General features: G+C 34.9%; 1 pseudogene; it reads right to left on the bottom strand.

Annotated features, from left to right (window-relative positions):
- Window positions 1-3641: 3641 nt before the first annotated feature.
- On the bottom strand, window positions 3642-4274 carry LOC110287170 (high mobility group protein B1 pseudogene; annotated as a pseudogene).
- Window positions 4275-20416: the final 16142 nt, after the last annotated feature.

Below are 20416 nucleotides of genomic sequence, written 5' to 3'. Positions count from 1 at the left end.
AGAAGTATCCTTAGGGGCCTAGTTTTTTTTTGGCCTGTTTTATGCCACATATTTGAAAGACTCCAACCCTGAGTTACCAATTTAAAGCTGTCTTGCTACCAATGTTACAACCTTTTTATCATACCCAATAACTTATAAGCTAATATTCTATGATGAAGCCATGTAGAGCATATTATACCTTTAAGACCAGTAAAAAAAAAAAAAAACAAAAAACAAATTAAGTAGCTACATGAATCTTATAAATTTAGACCAATCAAGGAATTTTACCTTTTCTAGCTATAATTATAAGATAAAAAGCACTTTGTCATTTGCTAAACAAAATAATCATGATTGCAGAGAATTTTTTATGAAAAAACTATTAGCTTATTTTCCTTAGAACTAAGAGGTTGCAGACTCATTTTCTTTAAAACTAGTTTCTCAGAAGTGGCTCCCCTGCTGTGCTTGATTCTTGGCTAAAGTGTGGGCCACTCTTGGGCTTTGCTGAATCAGCAGATAAAGTTTTAGCCAATTTTATTTTCCAACAAGAAACACAGAACATTCAGTCACCCAGACAACGAGACAAAAGCATACATGGATTGACACATGGAAAGATTGGCGACAAGGTCTGCACCAGCCCGCTTCAGGCTGGGGTAGGCTACATGCAACAACCATTAGCAAAGAAATCTTGAAAGATATGGATAAACTTGAGCTTGTATATTCTTTTTCATGGTACAACAGCCACAGATTTTCTTGTCAAACCTCATAACATTCAAACAAAAGTTCTATAATAGTATCCAATGTGGCAATAGAAATAAATTAAGTGGAGGAGTAGTAGACATATCAAATTAAAAGTTATACAATATGTTAGAAAATGTGTCCTATTTGTCTTGAATAAATTCTCTACATCTGACTTTTTAAAACAATGCCTGAGAATCATGATTTAAAATGACATCTTTGAGACAGTACACCATTTAATAACTTGTTCTATCTCCTTTGCCTTTTAGTCAACAGCAGCAGTTTGTATAAGTGATTTACAGGCACTATACACATCTATAATAAATGCAGAGAGTATGCATAAACTGTGGTAAAATGTCTTTGATACTGGCTATACGAGTTGTTAAATGTTGCATGAAAAAATAAAACAGGTTTTCTTAATCAATTATACAATTTCATCACCAGTAGAGAAACAAATGTCTATTCTATGATTGTTTTTTTGTTGTATGAATTCATTTTTATGCAAGGGTGCTGGAAAAAGCTTTCCTCAAAGGAAACATCTTCTAGATCTTATGTTACCATGATGTTCTCATTAGGACACCACAGTAAGATTATAAAAGCCAAAATAATAAAAAGAAAAGATGTCTCTACATGTTTTAATTTCTGTCTTTCCCCTTTGTTTGTATCTTCTGTATTTTGAACATTTGCTTTGTCTTTTATCCTTTAATATTATTCCCATGTGAAAATCACATAAGACCCACTTATGGGTAACTGCTGAGCATGTCTGAAGAGAGATTGAAAGAACTGTTTTTCTATTGCTTTTTCACTTCGTAAAAGTGTGAATGCTTCATTAACACTTCTGAAGCTGTAAATAAAATGTCTTTTTGAAAAATGATGAACAGTCTGTGTCCCACGGCTCCCCCACCTAATGTGGCTCCCTGAATCACTCTGAAGTACCCTAGGGAACAAAACCATTTCATGTGTTGGCTTTCTTACCATGAACCGCTGAAGGCAGATACCTGTACTAGGGTAAAGAGACACTACTACTCCTACCCCTTGTTAAAATAAAGAACGAAAGCCTTCTCACTTTTGTTCATGACAGGTATTAAAGTCAAACAATGCCCATTGCAACAAGAGTTTACTAAAGTTTAATTAAAATAATTTTATCCTATTTTTATTTGTAAACCTATTTAAATAATACTAAAATATGTGAAAGAAGCATATGAATGCTGAATTATACACAGTAAAACAATCTAGTCATAATTTAGAGGAATGCAGAGGGTAGCTATTATTTGCATTTGCATTTTGAAAATTGTAAACAAGGAACAAAATAAATGAAATAGCAGTGACTTTCAACATTTTAACATTAATACGTGCTAAACTCCAAGTGGAATTAGAACTGTTATAAACTTGTATTTGCAAAGGCTTATAACTTAATTCTTACTAAATGCATTCTGAAATTAATGCATGGGTAAGGTGTAGTATAGATATTATCGAGTCTAAAGAAATGTTGCTTATTTTAATAAACTGATTTTCAAGATGGCCTCCAAATCTACATTTTTCTGAATGCATGTTCTGGCACTTTCTTTTACAAGCTATATTCCCATATCTTGTTCATTTTTCTGACATTTGCCACATTGTAAAGTTATAACAACAAATTTAATTACTCTGTAATTTTCAGAGAAAATTATATGAGTAAAAATTGGTAAAAATTTTTATAAATCCTTTACATGTGAGCCTTACTATTTATATTTCAATGATTATTATTTGTGCTTTCTTCCAAGGTTGATAAGAGTTTAGAAAGAAGAATATATATCATGTCTACAGAAAGACTTTGAAAGCCCTGTTTGGCAAATCATGATAAACCTTCTACCTTAATGAAGAAAGTATGCCTAAAATAGAAGTAAATCGCTGCACCATTAAAAAACACAACAAAGAACCAAAGCAGAGTTGCTGTGAACTTCCAGAGTTCATACATAAAACAGTAAAGCAGAGATTTGCATCCAGGACTCTTCAACATGGTAAATTTTTTTTCTTTCAATTTATTTCTCCTTCTTTTCCCTTTAAATTCAGAAATCCTGAGCCACAAGGTAGGATATTATGCAACTGGGAAACAAATTAACTATCGAATCATGTTTGAAGTATGACTGAAAAGAAATAGTCTACTTTTTTGTCACAGTTTTTGACCAAACAAGAAATTTACATACAGATTCAAGAGCAAATAACAACAGACAAGAATTCAACACCCTGCCTTTGTATGTATACTGTGTGCAATGGAGGCTCAACATTAGTCTTTTCTGTCACACCTATACACACAGATGGGAGGGCATCAAAATGTAAATAGAGACATATGTTATCACTAAAGATTAAACTGAAGCTGATGTCTGAAGCAGAAAAATAATTAGCAAGCACATAATCAGGGTCTTTTTTAAATAAAAAAAATTGTATTTACTTAGAAGCATTCAGAATGTTAACAAAACAGCCACATTTTTTTTTTTTTGCAACTATAGAGTGGTATTCAGTTAACAGAACAATTATCTTCGTATAAGCTGCATCAGAGACAACTGAAGATGAAAACAAAACAAAACAAAACACCAAAAATAAAACCAAAAGAAAAAAAAAAACAAAAAAAACAGAAAACAAAAACCAAACTACTGTCCCCATATATAACTAATTTGTGCTGTGCACCAACAAGAACCTGCTTTAAATTTCCATGCCAATTTACAACCTCCAGACTGTATAGTGGCTATTGAAGATACCACAAGGACAGTGCTATCTAAAGACACATTCGGTAGTGTGTTAACTACAAAAAAAGACACTGTACAGTTTTAAAAAAATCTTACACAGCCTTACATTTCAATTTTTTTTTTCTTTAAAAGGAGCAAGTTGTGTACAGGGGGGTTAAATGCTTTATAGACCAGGAAAAAAAAAACTGCACTAGTACGAACTTATTCATCATCATCATCTTCTTCTTCTTTGTCTTCCTCTTCTCCCTCATCCTCTTCATCTTCCTCCTCATCTTCCTTTTCCTTCTTTTCCTTGCTCTTTTCAGCCTTGACCACACCCCCCTTTTTCATTGCATCAGGTTTTCTTTTAGCTCTATAGGCAACAATATCCTTCTACTTTTCCTTCAACTTGACAGCATTCTTCTCATAGGGCTGCTTGTCATCCACAGCAGTGTTGTTCCACATCTCTTCTAGTTTCTTTGCAACATCACCAATGGTTAAGCCAGGATGCTCACCTTTGATTTTGGGGTGGTACTAAGAACATAACAAGAAGGCTGTAGGAGGCCTCTTGGGTGCAATGGGGTCCTTGAACTTCCTTTTGGTCTCCCCTTTGGGGGGGATGTAAGTTTTCATTTCTCTTTCATAACGAGCCTTGTCAGCCTTTGCCATGTCTTCAAATTTCCTCTTTTCTTTAGCAGACATGGTCTTCCACCTCTCTGAGCACTTCTTGGAGAACTCTAAGAAGTTGACAGAAGCATCCGGGTGCTTCTTCTTGTGCTCCTCCTGGCAGGTTTGCACAAAGAATGCATATGAGGACATTTTGCCTCTAGGCTTCTTAGGATCTCCTTTGCCCATGTTTAGTTGATTTACCTCCTCAAGGCACAGAATTGCCAGTGACCGTTCAGCTCTTGCTTGCCCTGGTGCTGTCTCTATGGAGCTCAATGTACTGCAATGGCTGTGAGAGTGGGAGCCAGACGCCAAATTTTAAAAACAATTTATATGAAGGATATTTTTCCTAAGTGCAAAGTTCTTTTTTCAAACTCAGGAAAGCCTTAATATTTGTTTACAAGTATTTTACTGGCTTACATTAATGGGTAAACATTGAAGACCACAAATACAAATTTCAAGCCTAAGGCAAAAACAAAACAAAACAAAGTACAGGCAAATTAATAAATTGACAAATCCTTATTTGATGCAAAAGAAAGCATTGAAATGTCATTCAACCATCCTTTGAATCTATTTTTAGGCAAGTCCTTTACCCTAATTCTAAAATACAGGCATATCATCATTATCATCATCATCATCATCATCACTACCACCACCACCATTATCAATATTATTTTTGATGGCAAGTAACAGGGAGTTGATTTATCCACAGTTCCAAACTCAATGGAATTTAATATCATAGTTTGGAAGTCACTTCGGGGATCAAATATAACAATAACCAAACAATCTTTTATAACGTAATAATTCAGGGCAGCTATAGATATCTAGCTAGAAGAATTCTTGGATTTGAACAGGTGAGATTTCTCAGTGAGTAAGGTGCTGGCCACCAAGCATGAAGACATGAGTTTGATTTTTAGGAAACAATAAGGAGAAAGAAAAAATTGGCTCCTCAGAATTATCCTTTTACCTACCACTGTGACACAGTCATACCCCATGTGTTCCAATAAACATGTAATTTAAAATGTTTTCAAATAATAATTCTTGGATTTGATTCAGAGATTGTTAGTTAGTTGTTGCTAGTTTTTCCTGAATCCTTAATATGAAATTTCAGAGCCTTGCCTTTTGTTGGATGCTGGTACACATTTTAGAGTTCTTCCTAGAGAAGTGGTTTTGGTGAGATTATTGTTGAGTGAGAAAGCTTTTACAGAATTGACAATTCCAAATACAGTTTCATTAGTGAATAAGATGCCACCATTAATATATATATATATAAATATTATATTAATATATCATTAATATTATATTAATATATATATAGACAACTTCTTATGTAAGTAGTATTTTTATATTTTTCTTCTCTCTCCTCTATTCCCTTTAATTTCTCTTATGTCTCTTCGATTCCTTCCCAAATCAAAAACCTCCTTAGTTATCAGTGCTATAACAAACATAAATGAACAAATACATTGTGAATATGTGTTTAGTGTTGACATCTTGGAATTGGAATTGACTAGCTCATCAGTGAGCTTGTCCCTGGAGAAGTCGGATTCTCAGCAGCCATTAATTATCTACAACTCTTCTTTTAGGATGAATTCTTGTATAAATTCTCCTGTCCACTTTGGTATGTCAATTGATGTCATTTTCAGGTCATGTTTGAGCGAGCATAATGTTGAAATTACCTAGGTACAGCTTCTCAGTCAAACATAGAATATAGTATCTTATAAAGGAGGTTTTGTCATGGTCCTATGGGACATAAAATCCTTCTACCCTGTCTTCTTTGATATTTTCTGAACATTAAGTGAAAAAGTTAGAGTGTAGATGCATTTAATTGAGACTGGACACCTTACAATCAATAGTTTGATCAGTGGTGACTTTTTTTTATATGATTGTTTCCATCTGCTGCCAAAAGAAAGTTTCTTGGTGAGGAATGAGAGCTACAATTATTTATGCATGGATGCATAAATATTTGCAATGTAGTTAGAAATTAAACTAGTTTATTGAAGGGACAGTAGGATGTTCTCTTCTATAGTCTTACCAGCCATGAGTAAAATGGGCTATATTTACAGCATTCTTTCTCCTGCATTGTATTTTAGAATTTTATTATAAACAAAAAATAAATATTGTACAAGAAACATTTGTTCAAACCACTTGGCTGATACACGTGGGCAATCCAGGCATGTAAGAGCAGGGGCAGTAGGAAGGAGATTTAAATGCCATCAGTCTTAGGGTTTTACTGCTATGAAGAGACACTACGAGCAAGAACTAATATAAAGGACAATATTTAATTGGGGCTGGCTTACAGGTTCAGAAGTTCAGCCTATTACCATCAAGGCAGGAGCATGGTAGTGTCTAGGCAAGCATAGTACAGGAAGAACTGAGAGTGCTACATCTTCATTCTAAGGAAGCCAGGAACAGATAGTCTTCCAGACAGCCAGTAGAAGAGTCTCACAGCCCACCTCCACAGTGACATACTTCCTCCAACAAGACCACATCTTCCCCAACAAGGCAATAGTGCCTCCTAATAGTGCCATTCCCTGAGTCAAGCATATTTAATCCACCATGCCAACGGAGGCTACATCATAAAACCCTACTTCAAAAATTGAAAAAGTAGATCATTAAATAAAATGCATGTTTGTGTAACTCATATATTTAAAAGTGGCTATACTTTATTCAATGTTTGGCTTATCAGTGTATGTAACAAGTATGTACATCACAGATACACTGTGCTTTATAAAGTAAATTATAATCACGATGCATTAATCACTAATTGAATATCAATTTGTTAGCCACAGTATTAATCTTCGCAGTTATATGAACTGCTATTATCATGCACAAAGAAATTACTGTTTTGGTCTGGTAAGATGAATTATGGGGTAAAGTAGCTTGCAGGGTGATCCTGGTGGCCTTAGTTTAATCTGCAGAATGCATTTAAAGGTAAAAGGAGATAACTGACACCACAATATTGTCCTTTGAATTCTGTATGTACATTATGGCATGTGTATCACACACACACACACACACACACATAAACACACACAGAAACATACAGAGAGAGAGAGAGAGAGAATTTCAGAAAAAATGAAAAATTACAATCTTGTTAAATTATTCAATGTGTAGGTATTTAAATCTCCTCAAATCTTAAAAGGTTTTTCTATGATCCTGTTCTTAAAACATGCTTGCAATGTAGGTTCATAAATTAATTTGGTTACTTTAAATTGTATTATTGTTAATGACAATGACATTTTGAATAGATTAAATTGGTGCTGCTGTAGAACATTCCTTCTTCCAGATTTATCTACATTCCAACCAGCAATATTTTGACTCTCATCCTAATTCATCATCAGCAAAGTTAGTTCTCCTTGTTCATAGCATGAATCCACCTTTCAAACTATCATGGCTTGATCTCAAAAGTATGTTAAAAAGATTGCACTCATACTGAATATATATATTAATAATGTATATATTAATAATGTATATATACATTATTAATTATATAACATTTACAATGTTCCAAGTAATTTAAGTAATCTAGACATGATTAAATAATGCAAGATTGTGAATACAGGGTTGTAGGTTATGTGCTAATAATATGCCAGATTATATGAAATAATTGACCATTGGTAATTTTTGGCATATAGACTCTAATCTCCAATGCAAATTAAGGAGCAAGTATTTTTCATCTGAAATAATGTACTATATAACTCGAGTACTTCTCTTTTCTGATGACCATGAAATTAAATATTACCAACAGATCATTCTAAATTATTTCCCCAAGAAGGCTATCTTTTTGTCTACAGGTATGAAATGGGTTATTGTTGTTCTTTTGTACAGCTAAAAGTAATATCAATTTGAGGTGTTCAATGTAATAATTATATCACGTTGTATGCATAATCTTTTACCTTATTTCAGAGCCCATAAATATAAATAATTTTAATCTGTCAATTTTACAGTAACTATTTCAAAGAAAAGATAATTTCATATAAACTGTTTTGGTAGCATTTTTCTTTTTACTGTACACCATGCAAAGATATAAAAGAAGATAGCTATTTGGTGTTTTAATTCAGCTCAATATTATAAGAGCATGTATTTCTTCTGTGACTTTTTAGCCCTTTCTCTAACTACATGACCACATTTCTCCTTCTCTTCCTCTAAAGTATGCACATATTCTAGGTCTTGTCCCTAAGCGGAAGGCTACAGCTATTGCTTCTATTTAAATAAATAATATAATTCTTGTCCAGTGGATATAGACCATATTTCACCCTGGAAATTCAGAGAACTTCTCTACCATTTGTGCCTATAGATTCTCCAACAAGGAATGAATGTCACACTTGGTAAAGTACCAACTCTTCCAAATATATCCATTCTTGTGGACTCTCACTGAGACCAAGTGTAACAGTTATAAGTCAATCTCCATCTAAAACATTTTCCTATAATATCTTATAGCTTATTTTTACTATCACTTTTTTAATTGTATCCTTACAAATGCAACCTAGAAATATTCAAAGTGTTCTGCTATCTCAAATATTTTATTAAAGCAAAGAATAAAGGCATGCTTAGGGGCTGAGGAGATGGCTCAATGAGTAAAGTACTTTTCAGGGAATGAATATACAATGAATGATTAATTTTAGAGCTGATGTAGAGCAGTGGAGAGTAGTGAACATATCTGTTATTCCAGGAGTTCACCACACAGATGTTAGAGACATAATATCCCTGTAAATTCACAGTTCAGCTAGCATTGAGTAAGTAGCTTTAAAAGAAGGATAAAAAGCTGGTTTAAAAGAAGAAAAAACATGAGGACAGAAAGCTACAGTTACCCTCTGACTTTGAACCACATATATACTATGGCACACATATAACCTCACTTACAGGATCATAACACACACACACACACACACACACACACACACACACACACACACACTTACATGGGGAGTGAGTTGGGAGAAGACTCTTTTCAGATTTCATTAGTTGTTTTTGGCAAGGATAACAGAGTCATATAGTCTTAATATATTCATACCAAAACGATATACATTGCATTTTATCTTCATTAGTGATATAAATATTATAACATTATTAATTAAGGTAAAGCCTGCTAGCCTTCTTTTGTGTTAAGATGTTTTCCTTGGTAATTCAGAATCCATGAGTTGATACTATAATGTCATTTCAACAATATTGAGGTACTCTTTCGAAATCAACTTGAATACCGGAGGCTTTGACTCAATTGATAATGCCTCTCATCTTACTCTGTTCTGTGCAAACAAAATATTTTCTGTGTAACATATCAACAACAGTATGGTTCTTTTTTGTTGTTGTTGTTTTGTTTGGGGTATTTTTTTGTTGTTTTGGTTTTTTTGTTGTTGTTCTGAAGTTTTGTACAGCAACACCAAGGCATCAGTGAGTTTTGGGATGGGACCTACTTTGTTTTCAGTCTTAGTCGGTAGGCTATTGCTATGAAGATGCACCATGATTGCAGCATCTGTTATAAAGCAAAGTTTTTAATTGGGGCTTGCTGATAGTTACAGAAATTTATTCCATTTTCATCATGGCAGGAGAGCATGACAGCACACAGGCAAACTTATACCTGTATAAGTAAGTAGCTTAGAGTTCTTTATCTGGACTCTCAGGCAACCGGAAAAGAGAGTGCTACTGGGTGGCCTGGCTTCAGCTTTTGAAAGCTCAAATCCAACTTCCTCTAACATGTCCACACTTACTCAAACAAGGGCACCACTTTGAATTCATTCCAAAAGTGTCAATCCCTAGGAACCTGTGTGAGCCATTTTCATTCAAACCACCATACTCTCCAAGATGGTAAAATGTTATTGAATGCTACAATTGATATCTACATTTCCTTCTATGGCAGACTGGACTAGAGGTTGAAAAGTCATGAATAGCAAACTATTATTTCTTTTTCTGTATATATGCATAGATTTATCTGAAACAATTATCTTTTCCATCTGTTTAGTACTAGAAAAATTTAAACTCTGATTAAGGAGGATGTCAGGCTGGAGAAAGTAAAATGTTGAAGTGAGGTGGGCAGTCAGAATTCCCATCTCTTCCCCCTTTGATTTATTGGGTCTTTAAGAAAATTTACAATGTGTTTTAATTCTCTTTCCCAGCCCATGCAATAATACATACTCTTTTTTTAAAAAAAATAAGAACTTCAAGTCCTATTTGTGCTACCCCTGAATGTGTGTCCATACACTGAAACATTTTACTTTTACCATGGGTTAAATTCATAAAGATAACTGATTTCCAGCATGTATTCCTATAGCTTCTCAGCAACGAGTAAGACTTTATGTCTACCCATGGTGGGGTATTATGATTTGAGTTTGCACAGGTTCTATGTATGCTGTCATAACCACTGTGAGCACGTACCCCTTCTCTACTGTGTTTGGAAGAAAGTTTCCTTATAGTCATCTACTGCCTCTAGCTCTTGAACTCTTCCTTCTCCTGTTCTGATTATACAATCAGTCTTCAGCCTTGGACAGACGGGGTGTGATGTAAATGTCCTAATTTAGGCTGAGTATTCTACGGTGTCTTAATCTCTGCACCTTTACAAGCTGTAGGATTCCATGCTAATTGCCATCTTCTGTATATAATGGCAGTTGAGATATGCATTAATCTATGGATATAATAATGAGACATTGGGAATCAGTTTAATATTATATCCACTTAGCACTATAATAGTAGTAGTAGGTTCTATCCTAGAGCCTATGACCTGCTTCTCAGAAATTATTTGACCCAATTATTTTGCCTAATATAGGTTTTATCTTGGTAAACAGGACTTAAATCCAATGAAAAGCATTCAGTTATTTCCATGATGTTCATGCCACCGTTGACAATTACATGTATGGGTATTTTGCATGCACATACATATATACATATGTACACATACAAACACACACAAATGTATGTATCATGTCCTCTGAGACTGGCATTACAGATGATTGTGAGCCACCATAGAAGTGGTGTGAATCAAATGCTGATCTTTCATAAGAGCAACCAGGGCTTTTAACAACTGAGAAATTTTATGAAAATATTCATGAATCTCCTGAACCAGTAGTAATAATTAAGCTTGTGCATAAGCAATACTAGAAGTTTTTTTTAAAAGGCCTTCCTTCCTTTTCAATTATTACAAGACATTTCATTATGCAAGTTTTAATAAATAAACATTTGAATGGGATAATGAATTATTATGGTCATAATCGTCACAGACCAAGGAACTGTTCCTATTGCAGCTGACTTATTAGAACCACCCTGTCACTAAAGCAGTAGATAAGGCCATAACAAAAATGTAGGATTTTTTTAAATGCTGTGGAACTGTTAAGAATGATAAATAAATATAAACAAGTTTAGAGGGACTATGGATCATTTATAATTCTTATTGTGTTCAGTAAATAAGTTCATCCAGTATTTGTATTTCTTTTCATCCTTTTTTTTGGTTTTTCTCCTTTATTCATTCATTTGTTCTTTATTTGTTAATGTTTTCAATTACATACTCATTTGTTTGCTCATTCAGCAAATAAAGTAATATATCCTTAGCTTGTGCCACAACAAAAGCAAAAAACAATCTTACACCCAGTTCCAGTCTCACAGTAGCATAACATACCCCCTATATTATGCTGTGATGTAAGGAAAGTGCAAAAATTACACTTATTCTACCCTCAAAAATAGTTCCCAATGACCTCTAATTTGATTTAGGTGAAATTTCAAATTTCTGTAATAGCATATATAATTTCACCCCTCACTCTTCAATTTCATCTTTTAGCCCATATATTACAGCTAAAACAGGTTTTTTGTTGTTTCTTGGCTTTGCTATGGCTGAAAAGCAACAAGACAATTCTATCTTGAAAGTAAAGTTTCTTATTCCTTCTATCCAAAATGTTCTTCCCTTGAATCATAGCATAAATGACTTGTCATTTTTAAATCATTGCTTAAATGCCATCTTTTTGAGATTTCTTTCTAGGTACCTGATTTCAAATCACTTTATCTCTCTGTCTTTATAGCCTGTTAGAACTCATTGTTATTTTTAAGTAATTGTGCATATCCTTAAAAAGAATGTCAATTGTGTGAAGATAGTTTCTGACATATTGTATTTCAAGAATGACTCTTGTAAAAAAGTTTAAAAATTTTGCTTGGCTAATTTGATGAAAATTCTAACTGACATCATTATTTTAGTAAAGATAGGCCCATAAGCAAGCAAACGGTATATTATGGTGGTGATATAAGTGAAGTTCATTCAAGAGATAGGGCAGCTTAAAGAACAGAGCTTATTGATATACTGAGAAATTTAGATTAAACTTAAAAGCTAATACAGAGTCCTTGAATTACTTGAGGTATAGCAAAAGGATGTTTGTTCTAGAGTAGAATGAATAAGAAACCATGTTGGTCAGTAGCACAGGCAACCTTGTTGGTAGTACATTGTGTTCATTGACATTTACTTATGTCACATACTTGAAAAGATGATAGAAAGCTACTTGAGAAATAATTAATCTCATGTTTTTCTTAATCTTTACCAACATATCACTGAGCATATCATAAACTATCATTAATATAACATTTTGGATTAGCTAAGAATGCAACAAATATATGATCCAATCAGTTTATGAGTTTGAGCACCATTGTCTAAGATACACTTTTGGTTTTGGTATGAATCCATCTTCTTTAGACATACTTCTTCCAGCCAGTAGAGGAAAGGGAAATAAATATTTCTTTCTCTGTGAAGGCATATTTCTTTCTATACTATTCACATTACCCTGAAGAATACAACAGGATAGAAAGACAAACATTTTCCATATCTTTTTTTCTTAGCTAATTTTCTACTGTTATGTTTATAGAACAAATAGTGAGAAATCTTATGCTCATACCAAATATTTTATTCTTTTCATAATTTTCCACATAAATAAATTAGGAAGTTATTGGATAGACCATTTTCATGAGGTAATTATCCTGAATTTGATAGAAATGTCAATTTGAATTTGTGCTTATTTTAATACTATTCAGCTAGATTTTTCAAGGCAGCCTTTTTCCATTGTTAGCAGTCTATTTTGACTGTTCGCTCAAAACTAGTCTAGTATTGTTCACTGAAGCCTGTACATATGCCCCTTTAGCTTGTGTTTCCACATAGCTTGAAAGCTGCACAGCAATGAGACTTCTTAGATGTTAGATCAGAGTTCTAAATATGAGACTACAGGTAAGAGAAAAGCTAAATTACTTTCTATGTATCATAGACTCTGCCTTTCAGTAGGAAGAGAATGAAAGAGTCTGTAGTCTTGCTTTAATAATTTTGTATCTTTTGTTATTATATACTCTATTTCAATTGGTTTCAAATGATGAAAGCATATCTTGCAGAAGCTTTTGAACTCAATAAGCCTATAACTTTATGCTCTTTGTGGACATGAACCCATAATAAGAGCTAACATTTGAGTTGAGTTAGTCTATTTTTTTAAAAAATTGGTTTAGTTCTAAAGAACAGAAAGAATAGCTACTCAGCTAATTTTATTTTGATTTACTTTAACTTACCACCAAGCAAGATAGCAAGACATTGACAATATAAACATAAAAAGGAAAGTTAAGTAGAATTAATTCACCCATATACTCTAAGATACATGCCCAATGTTTGCTGTTTTACATAGGGACTATATTGCAAAAGAAATCAACTCTTTCTGAAATGTAGTGAAAAGATAATTCCTATTGCCCTCTATTATGCCATTTTATGTTGTGTATGTGTATATAGTATGTATCTGTTCATGTGTGTGTATGTGTACATGCCTGTATGAATCCAGATACATACATGAGTTTGCAAGTGTTTGGAGGTATCCTAGTTACAGTTTCTATTGCTGTGAAGAGAACCTAAGACCATAATAACATTTATAGAGAAAATAATTTAATTGAAACTGGGTTTCAGTATTAGATGTTTAGTCCAGTATTATCATGGTGGGGAGCATGGTGGAGTGCAGGCAGACAAAGCAATGGGGAAAGAACTGAAAGTTCTACATCTGGGTCTGAAGGCATCAGGAAGAAAATCCCACACTGGGCCTGGATTGAGCTTCTGAGATCTCAAAGACTACTCCCTAGTAAAACATCTCCTGCAATAAAGTTGCACCTACTCCAACAAAGCCACATATCCAAATATTCCACTCCTTATGGCCAAACATTCAAACACATGAGTCTATGGGTGAGGTGGCATTCATATTCGAATCACAAAAGGAGGCTTGAACCTAAACTCAGTATTCATTACTCAGGAGTTGTCTATCTAATTTTATGAAAAAAAGATATCTCACTGTGATCTGAATCTCACCAATTAGGATAAAATAGCTGGTCAGTGAACCCCAATGATTCTGCTGTCTCTGGTGGGGTATCAAGTCTCTATAGGATTAGGTATATCCTCTCTCACTGAGACCAGACAAAAAAGTCCTCTGCTACATATGTGCCAGAAGCCTCAGTCTAGGAGCTCCCAGGGTCTTTCTGTGGCATTGCCATTCCATTCAGTTCCTACAATCCTTGGCATAAATCTTTCATAAGGATCCCCTATCCCTTTCCCATGCTTGACTGTCTGCATCTGTCTCAGTCAGCTAGTGTAGAGCCTTTCAGAACAGCCAGGCTAGGCCATAACATCCTGAACACACCTGATATTGCAAGCTAAGCAGGCTTGGACTTGGTTAGTACTTGGATAGGACACCACTGAATTTTTAAAAATGATTTATTATTATTTTGTTGGGGTAATATATAAGTCCTCAGCAAACTATTTGTCACATCAATAAATTTCTTTCTTTTTTCCTTCCTTCCTTCCTTCCTTCCTTCCTTCCTTCCTTCCTTCCTTCCTTCCTTCCTTCCTTCCTTCCTTCCTTCCCTTCTTTCTTTCTTCTTTCTTTCTTTCTTTCTTTCTTTCTTTCTTTCTTTCTTTCTTTCTTTCTTTCTTTCTTTCTTTCTTTCCTCCTCTCTCTCTCTTTCTTTCTTTCTTTCTTTCTTTCTTTCTTTCTTTCTTTCTTTCTTTCTTTCTTTCTTTTCTACCACACTAAGCAGTTTTCTTTAAGAATTTTTTTTTGTGGTTATTCTTGGTAACCAACTTGTTTTCCATAATTTTCAAAACTATCCTTTTAAAACTTTTTATTAATTCTTTGTGAATTCCACATGTACTCCAATCCCACTTATCTCCCCATCCCTTTGTATTTGCCCTCTGTTCTTGAAACCTCCCTCACAAAAGAAAAAATAAAAGACAAGAAAAAGAATCATTCCTATCTTGCTTTGGAAACTGCAGTGTATCTTTGTTTAAAACAGTTTACCCTTTTCTCCAAGTAAATGTTAGTTGCAATGATTCATTGTTCGGATCCTGGGGCACTGGCTTCTGCTACACTATCAATACTGGATCCTCACTGAGAATCCTGTCAGATATCCTATCATTGCCCTGTGTTATGAAGGTCCTGCAACTTTGGATCTGCAGGAACAGCCCCTTCAAATATTCTAGCATTTCATAGATGTGGTAGATGTTGGGCTTGGACAACTAAAAGCCCAGGATCTGAGATATCTGAGTTGGTCGGCCTGCTAGTTCTTGTGTGTTCCTGTGTCACCAGGGCCAGCTTGCCAGCACTGCTCTACGTAGCTTACCCAAGTACTGTAGAGGCAAGGGGCAGGCCCAGATCTCTGGCACCCACACCCTCAGGTCAGGCTAACCTTTCAGCTGATTCAAACCTCTCATCAGTCATTAGATAGGGTGGGCCAGAGAGTGGTACCCTCCTCTATTGCTCCATTCTGCCAGTGGCAGAGGAGGCAATGCAGTAAAACTTGATAGTCTTCTTATGCCTATAAAACTTGGTACTTTTTATATTTATTATTTATTTTATTATTAATTATGTACATATGTGTATGTATGTGGGTGTGTAGTTAGAGCACATGTTACTGAAGGGACTTGTGGAGTACAAAAATGGAACCATACTTCTTGGAGCTGAAGTTACAAGAAGTTATGAGCTGCACAGTGTGGTTACTGGGAATCTAAGTCATGTCCTTTTCAGGGGCAGTATGTGCTCTTAAGCCCTGAGATTATGCCTCATCCCTCTTACCAGTTTCTTCATAATAACAAAATATTCTACACATCCTTAAGGGCCAACTATAAATTCATTATTATCTACTTCTTTGAGTTTCTTTCTGTCTTTTATTTATACTAGTTTATGCTATTTAGTAGTTTCCATTGCGATAGTGACATTTGTACTTATACATGGCCCTTGAAGTAGCTATACCCATTTCTTTTTTTTTTATTGTTCTTTCTTCCTCAAAGTCTCATAGAGATTCTTGGTTATAATGCATGCTTTTTTTTTTACTGATTTACCTTCACATTATGATCAAATTAGGAAATTAATCAATGTAAAAATAACTAGTTACTAGGAAAAAATCTTGTTCTGTGGTTAACTGCTATAAAAAAGTTTTCTAAGGACACTATTTACTGGTGAATTTGGTTTGGAAAAGATGTATCATCAAGTTAGTAATATTTCATCCCAAAATTTACTTTTGGGTTTTATTGGAAGTTTCATTAAACTTTCTAAATAAATTGGACAGGGAGTGTTGATGTTCAACCAAGCCCTAGGAATAATGGAAAGTTTTTTCTAATTATAATATCATAAAAGAAATGATCTGATACTTATAATGACACCAATTACAGTGAGGACCCTACATAGTGGAATTTTCTATGTCCAACAATATTCTATTTCCCATATGTTCCCTAAAATAAAGAGCATTTACTTGAAAGAAAATTTTTAAAAAATCCTAATTATAATTTTTCATCTTATCTTCCTTGAGTTTTACATATAGGAAGCTTGGCCCACATTTTCTTCTTTGAAGAATCATGCATATCAGGATTGCAATAAAGCATAGTCATGACAGATGTGACAGTGACTAATTGTAGCTGATGCAAGCAATATGGCAAGGGGATTTTCTCATTAAAGGTAAGGGTCAGAGGAAGATTTGAGAATTAGAATGTAAGGTAATGGGGGCAGGGGGAAATGACCACCTCGGGCCTAAGTCAACCCAACTGGAAAATTGCTTGAAAAGCAGGTTAGCAATTTGAATCAGGAATGAAATAAAGTATAAAAGACTTCTTAGCTCATGCATAGGGATGATCACATATAAATGCTCTTAAAATCATCTTTATTTTATTTCACTAATGAAAGGTTTTTTTCCCCAATGACTATCATATTTTTTTCAGTGATACTCATGTGTAAGCAATTATAAGAAAAATGAGATCTCATTATTTCTTCCTTGTATGCAACTTTGTGCCAATATTCACTTCTCCATTTTTATTTTCACTATACTTATTCAGTCAACCTATTTTCCTTAAGTCAGAGCAGTAGTTCATAACTAGTTTCTCTACTTCTTTACTATTTTTCTCTCAAAATCCTGACTCATTCTGTTCCAGAAACCTAATGGGCCAGCAGCACTTACCATCTGAAAATTAAACATCCAAACCTTTCTATCAAGATCTCTACAGTAAACCCTTTTACACTCTTCAGTATAAACTTCTAAAGACGTTTTGCCTGTTTTCTATCCCTTAGTCATAAATAAATACTTGTTTTTGAAATGGTATCATTAAAAAATATCTTTTTTGCAAATTAAATTTCTATCTGCATTTTAAGAATATGTCAAAAACATAAATAACACGTTGTTATGATTCTATAAAATATAGCAATTTCTAAATGTAAGTAAAGAAAGGATATATACCACTGTCAGGATAAGGTTAGTACCAATAATTGAAGAAAAGTATGTCCTCAATTCTTTTTTTTTTTATTACATATTTTCCTCAATTACATTTCCAATGCTATCCCAAAAGTCCCCCATAGCGCCCCCCACTTCCCTACCCTCCCATTCCCATTCTTTTGGCCCTGGCATTCCCCTATATTGGGGCATATAAAGTTTGCAAGTCCAATGGGCCTCTCTTTCCAGTGATGGCCGACTAGGCCATCTTTCGATACATATGCAGCTAGAGACAAGAGCTCCGGGGTACTGGTTAGTACATCATGTTGTTCCAACAATAGGGTTGCAGATCCCTTTAGCTCCTTGGGTACTTTCTCTAGCTTCTCCATTGGGAACCCTGTGATACATCCAATAGCTGACTGTGAACATCCACTCCTGTGTTTGCTAGGCCCTGGCATCGTCTCACAAGAGACAGCTATCTTTGGGTCCTTTCAGCAAAATCTTGCTAGTGTATGCAATGGTGTCAGCGTTTGGAAGCTGATTATGGGATGGATCCCTGGATACGGCAGTCTCTAGATGGTCCATCCTTTCATCACAGCTCCGAACTTTGTCTCTGTAACTCCTTCCCTGGGTGTTTTGTTCCCAATTCTAAGAAGGGGCACAGTGTCCACATTTTGGTCTTCATTCTTCTTGAGTTTCATGCGTTTAGCAAATTGTATCTTATATCTTGGGTATCCTAAGTTTTGGGCTAATATCCACTTATCAGTGAATACATATTGTGTGAGTTCCTTTGTGATTGTGTTACCTCACTCAAGATGATGCCCTCCAGGTCCATCCATTTGGCTAGGAATTTCATAAATTCATTCTTTTTAATAGCTGAGTAGTACTCCATTGTGTAAATGTACCATAATTTCTGTATCCATTCCTCTGTTGAGGGACATCTGGGTTCTTTCCAGCTTCTGGCTATTATAAATAGGGCTGCTATGAACATAGTGGAGCATGTGTCCTTCTTACCGGTTGGGACATCTTCTGGATATATGCCCAGAAGAGGTATTGCTGGATCCTCCGGTAGTACTATGTCCAATTTTCTGAGGAACTGCCAGACTGATTTCCAGAGTGGTCGTACAAGCTTGCAATCCCACCAACAATGGAGGAGTGTTCCTCTTTCTCCACATCCCCGCCAGCATCTGCTGTCACCTGAATTTTTGATCTTAGCCATTCTGACTGGTGTGAGGTGGAATCTCAGGGTTGTTTTGATTTGCATTTCCCTGATGATTAATGATGTTGAACATTTTTTCAGGTGCTTCTCTGCCATTTGGTATTCTTCAGGTGAGAATTCTTTGTTCAATTCTGAGCCCCATTTTTTAATGGGGTTATTTGACTTTCTGGAGTCCACTTTCTTGAGTTCCTTATATATATTGGATATTAGACCCTTATCTGATTTAGGATAGGTAAAGATCCTTTCCCAATCTGTTGGTGGTTTTTTTGTCTTATTGATGGTGTCTTTTGCCTTGCAGAAGCTTTCCAGTTTCATGAGGTCCCACTTGTCAATTCTCGATCTTACAGCACAAGCCATTGCTGTTCTATTCAAGAATTTTTCCCATGTGCCCATATCTTCAAGGCTTTTCCCCACTTTCTCCTCTATAAGTTTCAGTGTCTCTGGTTTTATGTGAAGTTCCTTGATCCACTTAGACTTGACCTTAGTACAAGGAGATAGGAATGGATCGATTCACATTCTTCTACATGATAACAACCAGTTGTGCCAGCACCATTTGTTGAAAATGCTGTCTTTCTTCCACTGGATGTTTTTAGCTCCCTTGTCGAAGATCAAGTGACCGTAGGTGTGTGGGTTCATTTCTGGGTCTTCAATTATATTCCATTGGTCTATTTGTCTGTCACTATACCAGTACCATGCAGTTTTTATCACAATTGCTCTGTAGTAAAGCTTTAGGTCTGGCATGGTGATTCCACCAGAGGTTCTTTTATCCTTGAGAAGAGTTTTTGCTATCCTAGGTTTTTTGTTATTCCAGATGAATTTGCAGATTGCACTTTCTAATTCGTTGAAGAATTGATTTGGAATTTTGATGGGGATTGCATTGAATCTGTAGATTGCTTTTGGCAAGATAGCCATTTTTATAATGTTGATCCTGCCAATCCATGAGCATGGAAGATCTTTCCATCTTCTGAGATCTTCTAGAATTTCTTTCTTCAGAGACTTGAAGTTCTTATTATACAGATCTTTCACTTCCTTAGTTAGAGTCACGCCAAGATATTTTATATTATTTGTGACTATTGAGATGGGTGTTGTTTCCCTAATTTCTTTCTCAGCCTGTTTATTCTTTGTGTAGAGAAAGGCCATTGATTTGTTTGAGTTAATTTTATATCCAGCTACTTCACCGAAGCTGTTTATCAGGTTTAGGAGTTCTCTGGTGGAATTTTTAGGGTCACTTATATATACTATCATATCATCTGCAAATAGGGATATTTTGACTTCATCTTTTCCAATTTGTATCCCTTCGATCTCCTTTTGTTGTCTAATTGCTCTGGCTAGGACTTCAAGTACTATGTTGAATAGGTATGGAGAAAGTGGACAGCCTTGTCTAGTCCCTGATTTTAGAGGGATTGCTTCAAGCTTCTCACCATTTACTTTG

This window comes from Mus caroli, unplaced genomic scaffold, assembly GCF_978045245.1.
Source record: "Mus caroli unplaced genomic scaffold, Mus_caroli_1 scaffold_5, whole genome shotgun sequence".
Classification (NCBI taxonomy): Eukaryota; Metazoa; Chordata; class Mammalia; order Rodentia; family Muridae; genus Mus; species Mus caroli.
This window is presented reverse-complemented; position numbering and strand designations above follow the sequence as displayed.